Consider the following 23,058-nt stretch of genomic DNA (forward strand, 5'->3'; position numbering starts at 1 on the left):
CTAACAAATATAAAAAGGTGATTGTAACAAAGAAAGCAAACTGTTACAAAATATTGTATATTTTTCTACAGCAAAAGGTAATTTAGTAAAATAAACATTGCAACCGTATTGATTGCGCTAATGATAAATTGTAAGTCGTAATTAGTAATTTTACCGCGTACCAACCTCGCTTCACTGGCCACGGAGCGATCGACCCGGGCTACTGGATACACAAAAAATACATATCGCATATAACAATGTAAAGGCTTAGAAAAACTAAGTATATTGTATATAATTATGTATGAGTTAAATATTAGTATGTCAAGAACAGTGCAAATGGAATTCCGATTGCAATTTTTGTTAATAGCCCACGATTTTACAATCAATAACTATTTTTTCAATCAACAGGCATATTTCTATTTGCATTGTTTGCATTTGGATGTCGTAATACGTTGACATTAAGCGTGGCGTGCATTTGCACAAATGCTCTGCGTACCCTGAGAACTCATCACGAACTAGTATTGGAGAAAGAATTTTCCATTTATAAGAATAAAGATTTTAAATTAAGTATTTTATGTTACATGTAGTGCCTACCTTTGTTTAAAATCTTGTCATGCTAATTAAAAATATTTTTTATACCTACTAGTTAAAAATATAGTAATCCTGGTTTAAAAATCTTGTCAATCTAGTTAAAAATCTTCTACGAGTAATCCTAGTTAAAAATCTTGTATTTCCAAGTTGAAAATTTTGTAATCCTGGTTAAAAAAACCTTTTAATCTTAGTTAAAAATCTTGTAATATATGTTAAAAATCTTGTAGTCGTAGTTAAAATTCTTGTAATCCTAATTAAAAATATTGTAATCCTAGTTAAAAATCCTGTAATTCTAGTTTTAAAAAATCTCGTGATCCTCGATGCAATGCGTTCCTCGTGGAGCACGTAAAGCTAACGGTTCCCGTCATTACCGATCTGTGACAGTGATCGTTTCAAAGTCAACCATCATTATTATAGTCAACCCTGCAACCTCTGCATGAGAGGAGGGTGGTGGATCTAAGCTCCAAATCTTCAAGTAAGGTTCAGATTCAGGATAAAGGCGAATTTGAGGATAACTGCTGATGTTTAAGTTAAATAAAATTATTAAAAAGTAAGAGTATGTCCTTAGAAGTTATACCAAGCTGATTCGATAAAACAAGGTAAAATTTCATTATGAAAATTGCTGAGCTAATAAATATGAAACTTTACCATTTACATAATTTACTGACATTCACAACATCTACTTAGTTAGGTTAAGATCAATCAGATGTTTTAAGTTTTAATAGAGTTAGGAAAAAAAGTAAGTGCTTGTAATTAAATAAAGCCGACGCGAGAATACAAGCGTTTTTATAAGCTGAGCGATTTAAAAAATCTATCCCAAAAGTGAGGCATGTTTCTGTGTATATTTATTATAATATTCTTGAAAAATATAGAATGCTAGCAGACGCCTCGCGGTTTCACTCTCGTGGTTCCTGTTCCCGTAGGAACACGGGGATAAAAAATTTTATTACAATATATAAAAAAAAAGATTTTCTATTTTCTAAATTGGCTAATGTCTGATCTGGTGGTAGACATTGGCCGTGGCTAGCTACCACCCTACCGGCAAATACGTACCTACATTGAATATAAAAAAGATGTTAATTATGATCGTAATTGAACGGCTTTTTGTTAAACGATTCCTTCCAACATCTAGATATCCGTGTCCTTCCGCTGTTTCGCATTCATCGACGAATTTTTTACCTTCGAATATACATAGGTACATTTCATCATTCTCAACCTCCTGTGTCGCTCTCATAGTCACGAACAAAATTGTCTGTCATTTTCTGAGGAAAACGAGCTTAGATTTGATATATATCTTATACTAAACTAGTAGTTTTTGCCCGTTTTTTACACAATTCAACAACACAAAAAGGTATTTTTACGGAGCTCTTTAACCGACAAACACGATTACAACTATTTAACATCGTTTCTATAGAGACAGTTTTTATAATCGCATTAGATCTTTGATCATATACTTTGACAGAAAAGTAACGTCTAGCGAGGCAGGTCCTATACAATAATTGGTCTGAGTTCTCAACCCATATTCGGCTCACTGCTGAGCTCGAGTCTCCTCTTAGAATGAGAGGGGTTAGGCCAATAGTTCACCACGCTGGCCCAATGTGCATTGGCAGACGTCACACACGCAGATAATTAAGAAAATTCTCTAGTATGCAGGTTTCCTCACGATGTTTTCCTTCACCGTTTTTTTTGAGACACGTGATATTTAATTTCTTAAAATGCACACAACTGAAAAGTTGGAGGTGTATGCCCCAGACCGTATTCGAACCCGCCCTCCGGAATCGGAGGCAGAGGTCATATCCGCTGGGCTATTACGGCTTAATCGGAGGCAGAGGTCATATCATATGTACATTTACAACTATAGAATGCCAAAATCAACACGTCGCTAACAACGATGTTGCTGAAAACGAACATCACACTGCTGTAACTTTACAGAATCGCTCTACCGGCAAAGACGTACCGCCAGGCGATTTAGCGTTCCGGTACGATGCCGTGTAGAAACCGAAAGGGGTGTGGATTTTCATCCTCCTCCTAACAAGTTAGCCCGCTTCCATCTTAGACTGCATCATCACTTAATATCAGGTGAGATTGTAGTCAAGGGCTAACTTGTAAAGAATAAAAAAAAAAAAAAAAAAAAAAAAAAAAAAAAGAATCGCTCTGCAGGACTGCCTAGCGCTTGTCAGAAAACGCTATCAGTGCGACCGCAAGTGAAGCTGAATTAAAAAGGTGGCGAGTTTCACATGATACTAGCGGCCTGCAGGCGACGCGCCGCGCATGTATAATACGAGTAGCTATTTATTATGTATCTTTACACTCTGTTTGAACAGACGTAAAGACTCGCTCACACTGACGCCTTGGATTTGCGTGTATGCCTACATGAGATTTTTTGAGAGTTTAACTTTTTAATAACTTTTTAGTCATCATCATCATCACCATTATCATCAGACTATTTTAAACGCCCACTACAGAGTCAGACCCCCATTCTTATAGGGGAGGGGACATGAAGCTTAGACCCACCACGCTGTTCCAATGCGAATTGACAGTAATAATGTTAAATTAATTAACGATCACTCAGATGTTAATGATAATGACCGGTACAGACGGCTTAACGTGCTCTACACCACACCTTGCCAACTCCGGATAGAGAATTTCTAATGAAAAGTTTTTAAGAGAATGAATAACACCATGTTTTTCGGTGAGATATTCCAGTACCTTGGGACCCCTCCATCGGCTTTTCGAATTATATGATCGGCCAATCCCAAGCTCTTATTTCTGTAGGCCTTTAGACGGATTTATAGAAAGAGACAAGAGAACAATGCAGCAGGAATCGATCGTAGATCGTGAGATGGGCCTCAAGCCGTCGCGGAATTGTCATTGGTTTCGCACATTGAGTACGGCATCACTCATAACACATTTCTTTTACACACATTTTTATTTATGTTGTGGCTTGGATTTTTTTACACTTCCAAAATGAACACGAAGGCATAATTAAGGGATTAAATAAGAAAAAACAGTAAATATTTTTATAAGTCCACGTCCACTCACAGCATGCGCTTGTTACGTACTAAGATAAGATGTGCGTGCACGTCTTTGGGTAATAACATAAAATTGTGCGTTCTTTACTATGGAGGAGCCCATCTAACGATTTATATCGATGGCAGCAGGCGCAAGTTCGGACGCAAATAAAACGTACCAATGTGCGCGCAGCTTTATGTTGTTTTGTTCACGGTAACTGTATTGGTGAAATGTTACATTATACAAGTAATAACGAAGTTACAACACTATTCGCTATTTATAACTCCGTATAGTTTAAAAAAATCTTTTATTCATTTTATTGACTAGTCAGACCTGGCTGCGATCACTTCATGTTAAGTGATGATGCACGTCTTAAGCAGAAACGATAGCATTCCGCAGCCTAATTGACTAACTTTGACGTATGCTAGTTAGATATACGAAATTGAGATTCTATGTAAAAAATGTCACCCGGTGCCTATTGACAACCTTTCGTGGATATCATACAGTAGGTAGATGACATTTCTCAATTGATTTGATGTTTATTTTAATAGGTTGTTAATAAAAACCAAATGAGTATAAGATAAAAGTTAATGTAATGATTAAATACAATTTTTGTTATATATTTATGCCATTATTATTTTTTTCAGTCTATTTGCGGCCTAGGACTAAGCCTCGTTCATTATAGGGGAGGATATATAGGACCAAGACTCACCACGCGGTTCTAATGCGCGTTGACTCTATAACGATCACTATCCGAATTCCCAGATGACGTAACGTACTCGTTGAGGCACGGTGGAGATACTCCTCTCCCGGGATCGGTGGCAGGGGATATATCCACTGGGCTATCATACCAGAGAATTAACCTGCATAACAGAGAATTTTCTTAATTCTCTACGTGTGTGAAGTCTGCCAATCCGCATTGGGCCAGCGCGGTGGATTATTTGGCCTGACTCGAGCTCAGCAGTGAGTCGAATATGGGTTGATAACCATAGGCTATATTATATTCCCGTATTCCAACGAGAACGGGAATCACGCGGGTGAAATGTATAAATAAATAAATGAGAAAAGTAAGTAATAATAATAAAGGTATAAAGAAATTCTTGTCCATATAACTTAAATGTTAGAATCTCACTTCTAAAACAGCTCTTTAGAACACTCCCCGTTATTTGTTATACGCTATTTCAGAAATTCAATTAGTACTGCGCCTTATAGCGAGTTAGGCAATAGAGCGGTAAGGCTATCTTGTAATGCTTGCCTATTCGATAATGATTTACCTCCGTTACAATGGTGACCTCTAAAACTAGGGTTGCCAAACGTTACAATGGTGACCTCTACAACTAGGGTTGCCAATATTTCTGCAACAAAATATTTTTTTTTCAGGCAAAGATCTAACCGACGAATCCAAGCGACTACGTCACTCAGATCTGACAGAATACTTTTGCACGTTTTACCTTGAAACCCATATTCGGTTCGCTAATTGAGCATGAGTCACTTCAGAAAGAGAGGGGCTTAGGCTAATAGTCCACCACGCTGGCCGAATGCGGATTAGCAGACTTCACACTCAGAGTATTAAGAAAATTCTCATGTATGCAAGTTTCCTCAGAATGCTTTTCCCTCACAGTTTGAGACACGTGATATTTATTTCGTAACGCACATACGTAACTGAAAAGTTGGAAGTGCATGCCCTGAAACGGGATTCGAACCTACTACCACTTGGAAGTTCTTATAAATCTAGCAGTGGATATAAATCATCTAATAATGATGAATGATGATATTTAAATCATGTGTCTATGTTACGAAATAACCTGTCATTGATAAAAATTCATCATTTCATCATTATCAACCCATATTCGGCTCACTGGTGAGCTCGAGTCTCCTCTCAGAATGAGAAGGGTTAAGCCAATAGTCCACCACGCTGGCCCTATGCGGATTGTCAGACTGCACACACGCAGAGAATTAAGATAAAAAAAAGATAAAAATTACCAATTGCAATATAATCACCACCCGATCTACGCAAGTATTGAATATACCTATACTTTGTAATATTTATTGCTAGAGATGCATAAATCCTCATATTGATTGAAAGAAAGGTGAAGTCATTCTCTATTGAATTATGTGATTACGTTTAACTTTTGCGTGTATTAAATCTTTCTGTTTATTAACTTTGCACACGAGCAAAATTGTAAATTGAAATGATATTTCATTCAATCAATTCATCAATAAAGGTCACCTATCAAGAATGTAAGTATATTATAATGCGTCTTTTTTTACTCGAGGATAAAAAACGTAAAGATGTTGTGAATTGAAACTTTCCATTCTATTCCTAGGCTACTCTACTCCATGTCAGGATGTCTATATCTATACTTATAATAAAACTGTAGCAGGTCAAATTCTGTACATTGAAGATATTTTGAAAATTTCTAATGGACGGCAATCGATACTGAAGACAAAAATATTTTTTTTCGATTGTCTGTCTGTCCGTATTTTATGTTTACCGGGCATCATGTTGAAATTACAGAATGAATTCAAATGAAGCTGGGCACGATTTCAGACCATAATACGGAAAAGGTTTGAAGTTACTTTTTATTGTGAAAATAAAATAATAAGGGGGTAAAATAGGGGTTGAAAGTTTGTATGGAAAGTCCTTCATTTTTAGAGTTACAGTTTTTGTTACAGTATGAACAAAAATTTGTTCATAATAAATCATAAAAAAAATTCGAAATATAGTGTGATTCAAAAATTTTTAAATTCAACCCCTAAAGTGGTGAAATAGGGAAAGTTTACATTGATTTCCACGGGGACGAAGTCGCGGGCGTCCGCTAGTTAATAATAATAACTACCTAATAAGGTTCCATTTCTTGTCAAACCAGCAGAGTGCAGACCTATTCACTAACTTTGAGTAACTGTAGTGGATATACCTACACGAAAATTACCAACTAGCTATTGTTATTGATTATTTCATAATAAATCAAAATCACCAAAAAGACTTAATTAGAATTAACAGAAAGACGAATCAGTCTAAAACTGATATTATTTAATACTATATCAGTTTTGACTGGTTTAATTTAAAAGTTCATTCATCAAACCTGCTGGCTTATTCACCATTTTGAAATGTCATCTACCTATTATGAGATATCCACCAGTAGGCACCGGATGACATTTGTTACATAGAATTTCAATTTCGTTTTTAAATATATCAACTACAACTAGCTTACGTCATACGTCAAAGATAGTGAATAAGCCTGCTGAATCCGGTAAAAAAATGGGGTTTTCTTTGTCATTAAAAAAATAAATTTATTTCAAAATTGAATTCTTTTAATTAATTAATGCATCTTATTTTTGCCATGCTTTACCCTGTGGTTGAAGATCAATCGTTGAAATTGTCCTTACCCGATACTAGATGATTAACCTTTAAGAAAAATATTTATTAAACATTCCTCAATATTTTATACCCAGCAGCATTACGAACATTCTATAAACCACCAGTAGATCTGCATTGTTTAAAGTTTAATGAAAATTGTAACTTTTTCCGACATTCGCCGGAGACAAAAATATCTGAGATCGATCGAAATTTCATTTACCCGCTACGGAATTGGAAGATCCGTGACTTTTACTGCTATGACATTAAGGTCTATTTTGTTCCATTCAAAGGTAGCTACCGTACCAGCAACGGCTAATTCAGGCGTGCTCCTTTTATTTATGTCTTCATACGCACCGCCGATAGCCCCTAATTACGCCGCCGACGCAAAAACACTAATCGCACATCGTTTGCCCTTAAATCATACGAAACATCTTATCTAACTAACCCATTACGGCAAATATCAACTTTATATCCATAAACATTAGATGCCTTTTCATGTAAAACTTTGTGCATATACAACGTTTAGTTTTGAGACTGTATCTTGAAATTGTCACCATAATGTCTTTTATCTCGTCTCCTCTATTCCCCGAGAATGGTCGTTTACAAAAGGTAACTCGGTTGCTTTTACAATCCTATTATCATATAGCATTTTTCTTTACATTATCCACAACATTGCTGTCAATAGATAATAAACTTTACTGTTTATGATGAGAGTGCATTTTCAAATGTCTTTTCGATTGGAGATGTATCCTTTTGGATAGTGAACGGTAGTTGCTCATGAGAAGCGTTAATGAGCACAGAGTCTACAGATTCCTCGGCAGCAATGTCAGTGTATCGGCTTTTGTCGGCGCGATACGACTTTTTACGATGATCAGTGATAACAATGAGCGGTGTTAAGAAAAGACGCGAAATCCTAAAGAGATAATAAGAAGCGAGATAATGGCCTGTTAATTAATTAATGTGGTGTGCAGCGCTGTCTGCAGGCGGTTACGGCAACGCGTTCACGATTGCGATCTGCGAACGTCTCGAGATGGAAATAACTATGAGTCCTTACTGGAACTGTACTTTACTGAGTGTAGGACATTCCACAATAAGTAAGCTAAAAGGTTTGGTCGGTAGGTTTCTGATAACGAAGTCCTGGGTTTAGGTTTGAGTCCTAGAATGAAATGGTTGTCTATGAAATACATAATTATGAAGAAATTGTCAATAAAATTTCTTAGCCCGCATTTAGGTGGTACTCACCCCGTAAGACTATAAGAATTTGTTTGTGACCGATACGGAATTATCATCGTAAAACCTCATTGGAGCAGCGTCATGGGTTAAAGCTCCATATCCAAGCTTGGCTCTGTAATAGGCTGATAACGATTAAAGCTTTAGCGTCAAAAGCTCCACAATTGACCAATATGACAGAACAAACGTCTCAACTGTATGATTTACCAAATTAATTTATTAGCCTGATCGCAACTGGCTCCATGAACCGAATATAAATCTCGGAGGTCTAAGTAGGATTCGATTTCCCCGTTGGACTATTGTGATACTTAGATAGTCCAAAAACAAAATTATCGTACCTAGGAGATCGTAGTCAAAATCCAAAAAAAAAAACATTCATTAATTCATGTTGGCTTAGTTTAGAAGCTCTTTTGAAACGTCAAGTTTGGAGATTTGTAAAGAGTCACCACCAGTTCGGAAGGCAGTTCTGCTGAGAAGTCCCGGCAGTCAAGGCCTAACTTGTTATTTAATAAAAAATAGGTACGAAAAGCAAAATTCGATTAAGTTACCATCAGAAGTCATCGACCGACAAGTTACCATATAGGTGCATTGCAAAAAAGTTCCGCACAACTTCGGACAATAATTGTAGGTCAATTTACAAGAAATAATTACTCGTGCCCAAAATAACGTTTATCACGTATCGGATGGAGTTATTTCATATGGGAACAGGTCTGTATGGATACCTGGCTTTTAATTGTAATTGTAACGGCTGCAAACTTGAAATTACAGATCGGGAGATTGGTAATTTGTGTAATGGCCTGTTAATGTCTCACTGGGCTGTCCTGCTTTGGGGAGATTTAATCAAATGTTTTACTTTTAAATTTGTTACTTTTTTGGTATATTTATGTGTCGGTCCGTCTATTTGTCATTTCTTAACGTTTAAACGGCTTTTGGGTAACTCTGTTTCTTTAAAGTTTCTCTGCATGATCAGAAATGAGGAGTCATTTCTAAATTGATTAAGCAATGATATTCATAAATTACCTCATACTTACTTTTAATTGTAAGATTGTGATAATGAACTGAATGCGTGTGTGAGTTTAAACTAAGTTTTGCTGTAGGTTTTTCTATCTTTATTCTGTAGATAAATTGTCAACACACTTTGTTATTTGTAAGTACATAATTAAAAATGCAAGGTTGTGGCAAAAAAACTAAATTTATTGAACAGAAAAGAAGTTGTGATGCTAATAGAAGAAAGAATTATGTTTTCTTATCTATACATCATAATATGTCACTTGTTAGTCTGTGTTGAATTAATTCAGCTAAAGAGTCAAGAGTGTTCGCTCCCCGCGGCTCTGGCGTACAGCTGGCTCGGGTTCATTATAAATTTATCACGCAATTATGCGTTCGTATCATTTTATAATACTTTGCGTAAGACAAATTAACTTTATTTTGCTTGCAAGTTTGGGTTACATCATTTTCAGTAAATAAACTGAGTTTGACGGCCTCCGTGGCACAGTGGTATGCGCGGTGGACTTACAAGACGGAGGTCCTGGGTTCGATCGCTGTGCAGATTGAGATTTTCTTAATTTGTCCAGGTCTGGCTGGTGGGTGGCTTCGGCCGTGGCTAGTTACCACCCTACCGGCAAAGACGTACCGCCAAACGATTTAGCGTTCCGGTACGATGCCTTATAAATACCGAAAAGGGTGTGAATTTTCATACTTCTCCTAGCCCGGTTCCATCTTGGACTGCATCATCACTTACCATCAGGTGAGATTGTAGTCAAGGGCTAACTTGTAAAGAATAAAAAAAATGGGTGCAATAATAGCTTAAGAACTATAAGTTAAGTCGCCTGTCTATCGTACTTTTACCGGATTTACTTTGGAGTTACAGAAAATAAAAGAGAGCAAAGAAACCTTACAATCTAATCGTAGTTCCTTGTAGCTCCTTTCCCATTCTGCCACAGACCAGCAAGACGCCGTGAAATATGGCATTCTTTTGTTCTACTGTAAACTCTAAAATGTAGCAAATCAATTATAAAAATAAATGATAAATAAATAAAAAATGAAGAACTAGATTTGTTAATAAGAAAAACAGTGCATTTTTTTTTAATATAACAACCTAAGTTTAATTTAATTTAATTTTAATTGTGTCTTTACAAATTGTTGTACGCCAGAAATGGTCAAATGCATAATTTTCTGTGTATTTTCAACAAATAAATGAATATGAATAAAACAAAACGAGAGATATAATGGAATTCCTACGATTTTCCCACCAAAAACTCTATCTACTTCATATACTCACAGCCAGGGTCGTATTATGAAAGGTGTCGATACCACAAAGCCATAACACAATTAATCAAGCTCGCAGCGAACACGAACACGGCGCGAGCGCTGCAAAGATATCATAATTAAGTTGCGCGGCGTGTTCAAATTAAATTATGTTCGAATTAAACGTTACGGCCGCTATAAATCGGCGTGCGCAGGCGCCGCTGTTACGCGCACCGGTGATATATTATCGCACGCCGCTGGACGTGCGGACTAAGGTACAAGATAGGGGGAAAAGTTGCTCTTGTTATGGCTTGACAAAATTCCATTCCATCTAGAACTTATAATAAAACTGTAACAGGTACATTTTTTACATTCTGTACATTAAAGATATTTTGAAAATTTTTGTCGGGGGGCATTATGTAATCGACACTGAAGCTAAAAATATTGCTTTTTTTGTTATTCGGGTATCACGCTGAAACTACTGAATGAATTCAAATGAAACTTGCCACGGTTTAAGACCATATTACGGAAAAGGTTATAGGATACTCTTTATTGCGAAAATAAAATGAAAAGGGGGTGAAATAGGGCTTGAAAGTTTGTATGGAAAGTCCTTTATTTTTAGAGTTATAGCTTTGAAAATTTGTTCATAAATCATGAAAAAAATACGAAATATAATGTAATTCAAAGTGAAACTTAAAGTGGTGAAATAGGGCTTGAAAGTTTACATTGATTTCCACGCGGACGAAGTCGCGGGCGTCCGCTAGTTTGTGAATATAACCTTCAACGAAATAAACTTTACAAGGAAAAATACATTTAAATGCAATTTAAATAAACTGCATGAACAGTTGTTTTTGAGACAATTGGGGACGTACCAAACATATAAAATACACTTAACAATATTTGTATATACAAAGTCACTATTGTCTCCTTAATATCTCATTTATGTGGGGTCGGCTTGGGGTCGGCAAAACAATATGTCAATTCTATTCTTTTGAATCATTCGTCAATTTGTCATCCACTCATTTAATTACCTCCTTTCACACACTTCAACCATCGCTTCTATGGCCTTTTTCTCCTCTTGTATCCTTCCACTTGCAATTCCATCATTCATCCGGTAATACCTGACTTCTCTGACTCCAATTTTAGACTTCTCCATATATTTTTACACTAGCTGATGTCGCGCGGTTTCACCCACGTGGTTCTCGTTCCCGTAAGAGTACGGGGATAATATATAGCTTATGGCCTTCCTCGATAAATGGGCTATCTAACACTGAAAGAATTTTTCAAATTAGACCAGTAGTTCCCGAAATCAGCACGTTCAATCAAACATATAAACAAACAAACTCTTCAGCTTTATATATTAGTATAGATATAGATTATTTTTTTAATTACATACCTACTAAACATAATTTTTAAAGAGTGTATACAAAAATTTTGTAATAAAAATTACAATTCGAATAGCTTCTAACTTGAGCCCAAAACAGAATATAAAATACGTATATAACTGAATCCGCAACGCTCTTGCATTTAGCCGCCATATTTGTCTTGTTGTTCCGAATCAATAGCCGACACGGGGTAATGGTTTCTGAAATCTTGTGAAACTTAATAGATCGACGATTTATACTTGGAAAATTGAGCACCCGTGAGGGTAGCCGAGGAAGTCCCCGGATCGGCTTCAGTATACTCGTGGCGTTCGAGCCGTCCACATTTCTTGTTATGTAATTCTTTATGGGTTGAGGTAGGGTAGGGTTGGGTACCCTAGAAACGGTAAACGGAGTAGAGGACGTCAGTCAACGAGACGGGTAGACGATATGAAATTAACTGCAGGTAACCACTGGAGGAGGGTAGCACATAACAGTACGGAGTGGAAAAGACTGGAGGAGGCCTATGCCAAAAGGCACTCCGAATTACTCGACGTAATATAATATATATGTGTATTACTCAACTTGTATATTCGGAATAAAGGGCTTATTATTAATATTATAATTCTTTATGGGTTACTTGGGTGGAAAAGGGGAGTGTTGATTAACAGCCAAGGGCGCTCTTAACCCGACACACAACGTTCACAAGTGCGTGATTCCACTCAAGGTCATTCGTTTCCATTCTAGGGTACATATCAGCACATTGAAACTTCTTTTGTCGGAGTTTTATAAAATAATATTTCACCCCCCAAAGATTAGAATAGGCCGCTCAGCACTTTTTTGTACTTTAAGAATTCGCACAAGAGTATTTTTAACGGACGTTAAATAAGCGTTCTAATATAGCATGAAGTTAAATGAAGGTCTATTTTCAACGCTCATAATTAAAAATGCAACACTGCTTGATAAAAAGCGACGTCTTGAAACGCTCTCGTGTGAAAATATAGATAATTGGGAATGCATTTGTTGTATTTGAGGAGGAAAACGAAGTGCAGGACGTCCTAAATCCCGTTGGTGTGATGACGTTATACTACGTCATCACACCAACTTATACGTGTAAGCTGGAAGACAATGGACTATAATGGCAAAAGACAGAAACAAGTGGAAGGAACTGGGGGAGGCCTGTACCCTATGAGGGATCCTTGTAATTTAAAAAGTGTTATATATAAAAAAATCTATTTTTAAGATAACTAATGTAAATATTAAATATACTAACACTACACACGCTTGAACGCTTTTTTAACAGACGTTAAAAAAGTCAAATAGTACCTATGAAGTTAAATGAAGGTCTATCTCGAACGCCTAAAATTGAAAATGCAACACTACTCGACAATAAAGCGTCGTGTTTTAAAAACTCCGTCTTGTGAACATACTTGGGAATGCATTTGATGTATTTGAACGCTTTTTTAAGAGCGCGCAGCGCGTTGGTACGATATGGATAAAATTCGAAGCGCTAACGAGACGCCGAATTATGACTTTCACGTGAGTGAAAAGCACGGAGCGATTGACGCGCGACGCAAATTTTAAGACGTGAGCGCCAAAACCATTTTTACCTAATTGCAAGTAAATTAAACAACATAACGAAAAATAAAATGACCGTGTTCAAGATATATACCTAATTTTCTATACAAAACAAAAATTTAAGAAAATAAGTTTGCTTTTCCTGAGATTGAAAGCAAAATGTGAGCAAAACATGTATTTTTCAAAAAAAGAGTCTCGAGAAAAGTTTTACAAATTGTGTATTTTGTATAGTCATAACGAAGCTAATACTTTGAAATATCATTTACCCAAATATCAAGCTCCTAACTTTTCCAGAATCTGAGATCCAGAACCATTTGTAACCACCAAATTACATATTGCACACTCTTAACGTCCGTTAAAAAGGGTCTCGTGCGAAAGAGGGCTTACGTTCCGTTTTCCGTTTACGTCTCTCAATTTGAAAACACCAACCATTCTTGTTGTTTAGGTTGACCTTTGATTAACAATTTCTAGTTCACAATGTAATTATTAGTGTCGCAGTCTTTGTTGTAATTACAAGTGTTTTAAGTAATTTTTATTGTTGACAAGTTAATTTGACGATATCACCTTTTTCCTACTGCGGTCTCAACTGATGGTAAGTGGTGATTCGGTTTTTTTATAAATAATTGTTGACAGAACAAGCACATGGTTCTTTGATGTTGTTGACAAATGTCGCTAATTACATTAGGTATGCGGTTTTTCAACTAAAAAGTTAATATATACATGTTCTAGGTTCGTTTCACCGGCTGCATTAGCTAATATCAATAAAAATAAAGCAAAAAGTGTTTATTTAGAACACGTGTCACAATACCTTAATAGTATTGTAATGTCTAGGTCTTCAAACACTAGGCTATAATGTCAAGACGAAATCATATTTTTTTTCTGATTGTGTAAGTGACGTAAGGTTTGTATTCTGTGCCGTAGGCTTCTTATTGGGACCAGAGTGACGTCACGGAGACGCAAAGGCATCGTCTGCTGGGTTGAAGGTCATAGGCGTATGTAGCGGGGGGGCAGGGTGATCCGTGCCCACCCTGGAATGGACCTGTGCCTACCCTAGCATTCTGGGCTACCGATAAGGAATTCTATTAGGAATTATGATACTTATAATAGACTTGATATAGGGGGCCAGGCCCACCATAGGAAATAATCCTAGATATGCCAATGATGAAGGTTGAAGATGTAGAAAAACAAAGGTTGGAACCTAAATAATAATGAAAAAAAATGGCCTGTTAAATAATAATAAAAAAATAGGCCGTGAAAATAGGCGGTCATTATTAATCCATCATCATCACGAAATCTCAAAACCACTTGATGTACAAAGATAAAATTTGGCAGGGAGGTAGTTTATAGTTAGTAGGTATCTGTTAAGAATTGAGGCTGGATTAAGGAAGTCTAAGGGCAGACAAAGTCGCGGGCGTCCGCTATTATTCTATATTTTGATGAAAGTGATCACCATCATTATCAACCCATATTCGGCTCACTGCTGAGCTCGAGTCTCCTCTCAGAATGAGGAGTTAGGCCATAGTCCACCACGCTGGCCTGATGCGGCTTGGCGGACTTCATACACGCAGATAATTAAGAAAATTCTCCGGTATGCAGGTTTCCTCACGATGTTTTTCCTTCACTGTTTGAGACACGTGATATTTAATTTCTTAAAATGCACTCAACTGGAAAGTTGGAGGTGTATGCCCCGGGCCGGATTCGAACCCACACCCTCCGGAATCGGAGGCAGAGGTCATATCCACTGGGCTATCACGGCACGGCATCATTCGATGCAGGACAAAAAAGTTAATAGGGCTATTGTTCCGCAAATTGTCATTTCAAATGTCAGCGTTTAGGGTTGCCTCTAGCACTAACCGAATTACAAAGAAAATAGCGTTTGTTGACTTACGATTTTGTTTATCGATATTTAAAAAAAATCACACGTGGATTTTTCAGTTCAGTTCAGTTTCAGTTAAGTTTAGGAGAACTTAAACCTGCTGCCGTATACTTGTAAGAAAGGGAAGCCAGACTGAATAGTACTGTAACGCGTTACGTTACGAAACGGTTTACTCTCCCATAAGAAGTTATATCTTCAAAAAAGGTGAAGATTACATCAACCATGATTTAAGTGCGAGCTACAACCCTACTCGTTTATGCGTCAATAAAACAATTTGAATTTACCTAGTTTCAATAAAAATTGATCTTATAGCTTATAATCCGGTAGATACAGAAAAAAACAGTCAAGTGCGAGTTGCACTTACGCAAAAAGAGTCCCGCATCATCACATGTTTGATTATTTTTTTTATAGGGACTTTCAAACAAGAAATACAGTAATGATATTGTATATTTTTTGCAAACTACTTAGAAGTGGATTACAAAAATAAGAAAACCAATGTCGAACAAAGATTATGATTTACAATATTTGTCAGGACAACTTAATTAACAAAATAAACTGTAACCAAAATAGGACCCTAGAATGGCAGGGAATGACCTTGAGTGGAGTCACGCACTTGTGAACGTCGTGTGTAGAGTTAAGGACGTCCTTTACGGTTAACCAACACACCCTTTTTCCTCTCAAGTCACTCTCTCCGCTTATCCCAAGTATCCATAAAGAATTACGCAACAAGAAATTTAGAATGTGGACGACTCGAACGCCACGAGCGTACTGAAGGGGACAGTACGACGAGCGCCTTATATCGCAAATCGTTCCCGCCAACAGCAGTGTGGTAGTACTTCCTTGAACGAGCTTTGTCACAAAAAGCTCTAAACTGATAACTAAATTGGACTACTGGGTTAGGTCGGTAACTTACGAGTATTTCATGGATCTCCTCATTTTAAATACGATTACGTATAGATTATTATAAGGCTCAAAGTCACTTAGCGGGCGATGGAGCGAGAGATACGAACTAAAGTCATTGACATAGCTCAGCCAGTCATGAAGCTGACGTGGCATTGGAAGGCCACATAGTTCAAAGAGCTGATGGACGTTGGGGCCCCGCACCGGAAAGCGCAGAGCTAGTCGACCCCCCACTAGGTGGACCGAGGACAGTGGATTGCTGAATGCTGCTCGAGACCGTTGTGTTTGGTAGTCTATACAAGAGGCCTATCTCCAATAGTGGACGTCTATTGGCTGGTAATGATGATGATATATCATAGATACATACATACAACTGCTTACATTGAAGACCACGGACTACTTCGGCTGAAGACTCATTACGAACCGATACTGGAGAAGAAATTTATAATTTTTTAAATTTGACGGTATACTTAGTGCATACTCTTGTTAAAACATTGTGCACGCCACTGGATCCTACTGTAAGCATTAAGTACAGTAGCCAGTTAAGGATTTTGAACCGAGGTAGCTTTGGAAGCTAGGTCTCTATTTCTCCAGTCAGCAGACCTTTAACTTTGTGGCAACCATTTGCTTGAGAGACCCTTAAAGTTCCGTTAAAAAAAAGTTAAAGGTTTGCTGCGTTTTTGGACTTGTATTCCTTGACAGGGTTCAATATAATCCGCATAATGTCCTAAAATGTATATCTGGCTAACGGAGGCCCTTGTCTGTATAGGGACCGTTTTTATTTACGTTCGAGTTACGATACCCTAAAAACTAACCGAATCAACAATTCAAAAAGGGTTTTTAGAAATATCTTTCTAACGAGGCAATTATATCATTGTTAATTGTCTGCAATTATTGCAAACAATAGAGTCGTCGTTCTAGAATATCTTCTACATTGTCTCTTAGATTTACGTGTTTCCATATAAAAACGAAATATAAATGTTTCATGATTTAGACTTTTTGTCATGGGAAACAATGGCTTAGTTGAAGGATCAGTTACTTATGATCGGAAAATTTAGGAAATATTAGGTATTAATTGGGTAAGACCAGCCATCATCATAGAAAAATACCGACATATTCGGATTGGTTTATCGGATCTTCATCTATACTAATATTATAAAGAGGTAAAGTTTGTAAGTTTGTAAGTTTGTCACATTTTTAAAATGGGGTAATCTTCGGAACTACTGGTCCGATTTTAAAAATTCTTTCACCAGTAGAATGCTACATTATCGGGGAGTGCTATAGGCTATATTTTATATAGGTATCATATATATTAGCCGAGTAATCACAGTTTTTGTCATACAGGTCGGACTGAAAATCCTCTTAAACAGACTTATTCGCATGCGCTGCCTTAACTATTGTGTAAAATTAAATTAATGTATGGAGACTTTATGTATCTTTAAAAGTTCTACAAAATAAGTCCGCGACACCATATATCTATCTTCTATATATTAGCAGATATAGTACCTTTTGTGTTTTAAAAAATATTAATTATATATACTTAGGTTTACGTCATTATTTATACAACTAAACTTTAATCCTTATTAAAATAAATTATTTAATAATCACAAGGATATTATGGAGATAAGATTTGCCCTTCACAGTATGTTAATTACTTAAATAGTTTCGGAGATAATACAAAATTTCTAAAAGACGCAGAAATTCCGCTATATGACGCCCGGCGCTTTCATTTACGTAGTTCCCGTTTCCGTGTGAATATGGGGATCAAACATAGCCTATGACACTCGCAAATAACGTGGCTTTCTATTGGTAAAACAATTTTCCAAATCGGTCCAGTAGATCCAGAGATTACGTCCTACAACCACACGAACTTTACCTCTTTATATTATTAGCATAGAAGTCTCTATTTCTCTTGGTCATACCACCACTCTCGAAGGACTGGACCGATTTTGCTAAGGGTAGGAGTAAGATAGAGAAGTTACAGGGTAGGGTAGGGTACGGGTAGGGAAGCGTAGGGGTAGGGTAGGTTTAGGGCCGGGTTTAGGGTAGTGGTAGGGGTAGAGGTAGGGTAGTGGTAGGGTAGAGGTACGGGTAGTATAGGGAAGTCGTAGGGTAGGGGTAGGATAGGCGTGAGATAAGGGTACGGGTGGGATAGGGGTAGGAAAGGGATAGGGTACGGTGAGGGTAGGGGTAGGATGGGGGTAGGGTGTAGGTAAGGTAGGGGTAGGTTAGGGGTAGGTTTGGGGTAGGGTAGGGGTAGGGGTAGTAGTAAAGTTTACATCGAAATTTACGCGGACGAAGTCGCGGGCGTCCGCTAGTAGTATAATAATACCTTAGAACAATGTAGATTAGGACATTTGCAGCAAATGATCCTATATCTTTGGTGTAGCCTTACCAGCTTACCTTACCTTATCAGCCGATAGACGTCCACTGCTGGACATAGGCCTCCTGCATGGACCTCCAAACACAACGGTCTCGAGCCGCCAGAATCCAACGCTCTCTGCAACCCGCTTGATATCCTCTGTCCTCTTAGTGGGGGGTCGACCTACACTGCGTTCTCCAGTGCGGGGTCGCCATTTCGGCACCTTGGGACCCCAACGTCCATCGGCTCTTCGAACTATGTGGCTTGCCCATTGTCACTTCAGCTTCGCGACTCGCTGAGCTATGTCAGTGACCTTGGTTCGTCTGCAGGTCTCCTCATTCCTGATTCGATCGCGCAGAGAAACTCCAAGCATGGCTCGCTTCATCGCCCGCTGAGTGACTTTGAGCCTTCTAATAAGGGTAATAAAAGTAAAACAGTTCTTCTTGGTATAGCAATTGAGCGAAATTACTGTCTTATAGCAAATGATAGTACCTACCATACATAGTCGTTCGTCGTTATTAATCCATATTCGGCTCACTGTTGAGCTCGAGTCTCCTCTCAGAATAAGAGAAGTTAGGCCTTAGTCCACCACGCTGATCCAATGCGGATTGGCAGACTTCACACAAGCAGAGAATTAAGAAAATTCTCTGGTATGCAGGTTTGATCACGATCTTTCCTTCACCGTTTGAGACACGTGATATTTAATTTCTTAAAACTGAAAAGTTGGAGCCCCGGACCGGATTCGAAATCGGAATCGGAGGCAGAGATCATATCCACTGGGCTAGGCTCTCCATACATAGTAGTAGGTAGATATTGTTGTTGCAGCAAATGACCTTATAAGATCTATACTATACTCGTAGCTGAGGTTCCGTAAGGTAACTGCTACACTCTGGGACAGTGGCTACCCGCTCGGCGGCTGTAAAAGGCGCCGCGCGTAATTAAGTGCTTCCACCATATTAGCGGTCATCTCGCCAGATCATCGCGCGGCCAATGTTAATTGTTAACTAGCTACGAGTACGTGCCTCCACAAGCGTCGGGACACACTGTGCGAACGTTCAATCAACTGTATAACTATATATACAGTAGGGTAATTCCAGGATAGATGCCCCAGTGGGATAGATGACTTGATTTTTATTTCACTATGTTAGGAGCACTGAAGGAGTTAAATTTTACTGTAAGTAACGAGTCCTCCCCCTGCAAACCTTAGTGTCGGGAGGAATTTCGACCGGAGTGCATGCGCTTCGTCTGTGTGAGTAAAAATGTTCCACGGTGAGACGACAAAAGGCGCCAAAATAAGATTCGTAAATACTTTCAACAGTGTATTTTTTCTCTCACTTATAATGTCAATTTTTTTTCTATTTGTCTGCTTGCATTGAAGATTAGCCTATGTAAACTGATAGATTTTATAGTAATTGAAACTCAACTTTTGTTTTTATTGATAAGGGCATCTATTCCCTACAAAAAGTATAGTTGCCCCGTTTTTTATTAGGATAGATGCCTCTAAGGGCAACTATCCCCAACTGTTTATTATATGTGTTGTGTTGTTGCAGGAGAGCAAAATGCCTCGTAAATATAAAAGGAAACAGGGTGTTGTCCCTCGTACTGTAACCTAGACCGAAGACAGTATGCTAGCAGCATTTGAAGAGATGAAAAAGGGAGAGAAAGGCGTAAATCAGGTTTCTAGAATATAAGGAATACCATCTAAAATATTAAGACAAAGATTTGCCAAATTCTTATTTTCAAAGTTACTGTATGTGTACTGTTGTTTTAAATTTGAGTTACTTTTACTTTGTATTGTATTGCATCATATCATTGTAGTTACTGTCTGGCATAATTATTACTGAAAAAATTATATACATCAAGCATTTATTTTTATTTGTTTTATGAAAAACATCCTGTAATAACAAAAAACGACTCGTGGCTCTTACATTCAAGTTAGGAGAAGCTGGATTTCCGCTGGACCGAACAGCAATTCGTCAGTTAGCATACCAGTTTGCTTAAAAGCTACAGCTAAAGCATAACTTTGACAAAGATGGCCAAGAAATGAAAATGAAAGTTATATAAAACACCATAAAGACTGATTATAATAATATAATTGTTTGATTTCAGAACAAACCAATTACAATGTTCAAACTAAGTCACCAATCCCCACTAAGGGCACCTATCCTCAGAAGTTTTTTCATGATAAGTCTTCTATCCGCCACAGTAGGCGTCTATCCCATTAAAAAATTACAATTTACACGAAATCTACACAGTCTATATCAGAACGATTCAGATAATATAGAACATTAAGAAATATATTTAATATCTCCCAAAGAACGCAATGCTCTAAGATTATAAAATTCGGAGTTATTTAGCATTTTCGAAAAGTGGGGCATCTATCCTGGACTTACCCTACTGTATGCTTAAAAACTATATAACACATTATTTGGCGACCGATTGGTGCAGTGGGCAGCAAGAGAGTCGCAAGCCTATTGGAGACAAGTTGATATTATGGAGGATGAGAGAAATACGAGTATAAATTTAAAATAAGTGATAATTGAAACTTGCCGTATGCGTGAGAGAAAGGGAAGCCAGACAGAGTGGCACCGTAACGCGTAACGTTACGAAGATGTTTAATCTCCCATAAGAAGTTATAACTTCAAAAAGTTACATGTTCTTGACTATTTGACTATTTTATATACAGTGTAAGTTTTCTGTGTGACGCACAACATTTACTTGGAAGTTATATTAGAATTTTTAGCCGTAAAGCCTCCCGTCCGCGGCGGCTTTCAAATAGGTACTCTATGTTACGAGGCGGCTTATACCTCGTGTCAACAATAGTCACGTATACTTTGCTGAGAGTCTGTGTCGTCCGTGTTTAGCGCCAGCAGGCTGCCGTAAAGCCTCATTCCGCGGCGGCTATCAGATACTCTTTGTTACGAGGCATCTTAAACCTCATATCAACAGTAGTTACATATAGTTTGCTGTGAGTTTCTGTCGTCCGTGTGTAGCGCCAGCAGGCAGCCGTCAAGCCTCACATCCGCGGCTGTTATTAGATAGATACTCTTCGTTATGAGGCGGCTTATACCTCATGTCAACATTAGTTACATATAGTTTGCTGCGAGTCTGAGTCGTCCGTGTGTAGCACCAGCAGGCAGCCGTAAAGCCTCACGTTCGTGGCGGCTATCAGATACTCTTTGTTACGAGGCATCTTAAACCTCATGTCAACGTTAGTTACATATAGTTTGCTGTAAGTTTGTGACGTCCGTGTGTAGTGTTAGCAGGCAGCCGTAAAGCCTCCCGTCCTCGGCTATCAGATACTCTTTGTTACGAGGCGGCTTACACCTCGTGTCAAAGGGCTAAGATAAGGCAGCGCTGCCGAGTGCACCACTCATTACTTCCAGCGGAATTGTTTACTATTTGTTCTAGCCTTCTACAGATACGTACAGCTTATTAAAATTGGTATCTACATAGAGAAACAGCTTGTTAAAATTAGTAACTGTACAACTTAGATGTGGATAGGATTTTATTGATATCCCAATTTGACTTTTCCTGTTTATAACGGAAAATATTTTGCAAATATTTATTTTTTGTCTAAATAAATGAAATTGAACTGCTTCGTTAGTCTAGTGGTTAAATCTATGTGGTTTCGGATCATGAGGTCGAGGTTCGAGGCCTGTGTTGGGCTCTAAATAACTAAGGAAGAGAAAAATTAAAAAGTCTGATACCGGAGTTGCGAAATTGGTTTCTTCTCGATAAGCATGCTAAGCCTATTATTGATTCTGATAGTGATCTTTAAAGGAGCCAACATCACCCGAAGTCCGTTAATCTGCATGAGAGGCATGGTGGTCTAAGCTCCATATTCCTCTTCTTATACAGGATGTTGCGGAGTATTTGCCATAACTTCAAAGTGTGGGCAAATCCACTTATAGGAGCCAAACTTCATAACTAAAAAAAACTGTTTTTATACAAAGTAATTAAAATAATTCCAACTATCCATGTAACACACGCCTTTATCTATCCTTGCATTTTAAAATACGTAGGTAATTGTAGTGGTAAGACTGTCGATATCGACGACATGTTGCAACCGACACTCCGCACTTCACTAGTAAGCTACTTCATAATATGTATCAATGAATAAGTTTGGCTAGGTCATAATATAAGGTACACAATTTAAGATCTATTTACAAAACAAATATTTTTTATTACGAAAATATTAATTTTAGAACACATTTTCCTTGGATATTTTTAATTATTTTCTTTAAAGAATATAACCCTAGAGTTATAGGAAATACTCTCAAACACCCTGTAGATGGTTGGAGGCCTGCCCAGTGGTGGGTCTGATAATGACTATTAATTAACTAACGGCGTTCACTAAACAAGGCATTATGGACGCGAGCGCATTGGTGTGCACAACATACATACGAAAATGCACTGCATACCCACACCTACTACCATGAGGAGTAGAATATTCCATTTGGTATAATATAAGGACACAAGAGGAGAGGAAGGCCACGAATGGTTGGCGTGTGTGAAAGAGGACATATGTGTAAAGAGCGTGGATGATGAGTTGACGAGT

The 23,058-nt window shown here is 37.8% G+C and overlaps 1 long non-coding RNA gene across 1 annotated transcript; it reads left to right on the forward strand.

Moving 5' to 3' along the window:
- The first annotated feature begins 19,643 nt into the window (after positions 1 to 19,643).
- LOC128198665 (uncharacterized) lies at positions 19,644 to 20,325 on the forward strand. The gene is made up of 2 exons (XR_008251382.1): positions 19,644 to 19,798; positions 20,048 to 20,325. It is a non-coding gene; the product is annotated as an uncharacterized LOC128198665 (long non-coding RNA).
- The last annotated feature ends 2,733 nt before the right edge of the window (positions 20,326 to 23,058 follow it).

The sequence above is a fragment of the Bicyclus anynana genome, chromosome 13, assembly GCF_947172395.1.
Source record: "Bicyclus anynana chromosome 13, ilBicAnyn1.1, whole genome shotgun sequence".
NCBI classification, from domain to species: Eukaryota; Metazoa; Arthropoda; class Insecta; order Lepidoptera; family Nymphalidae; genus Bicyclus; species Bicyclus anynana.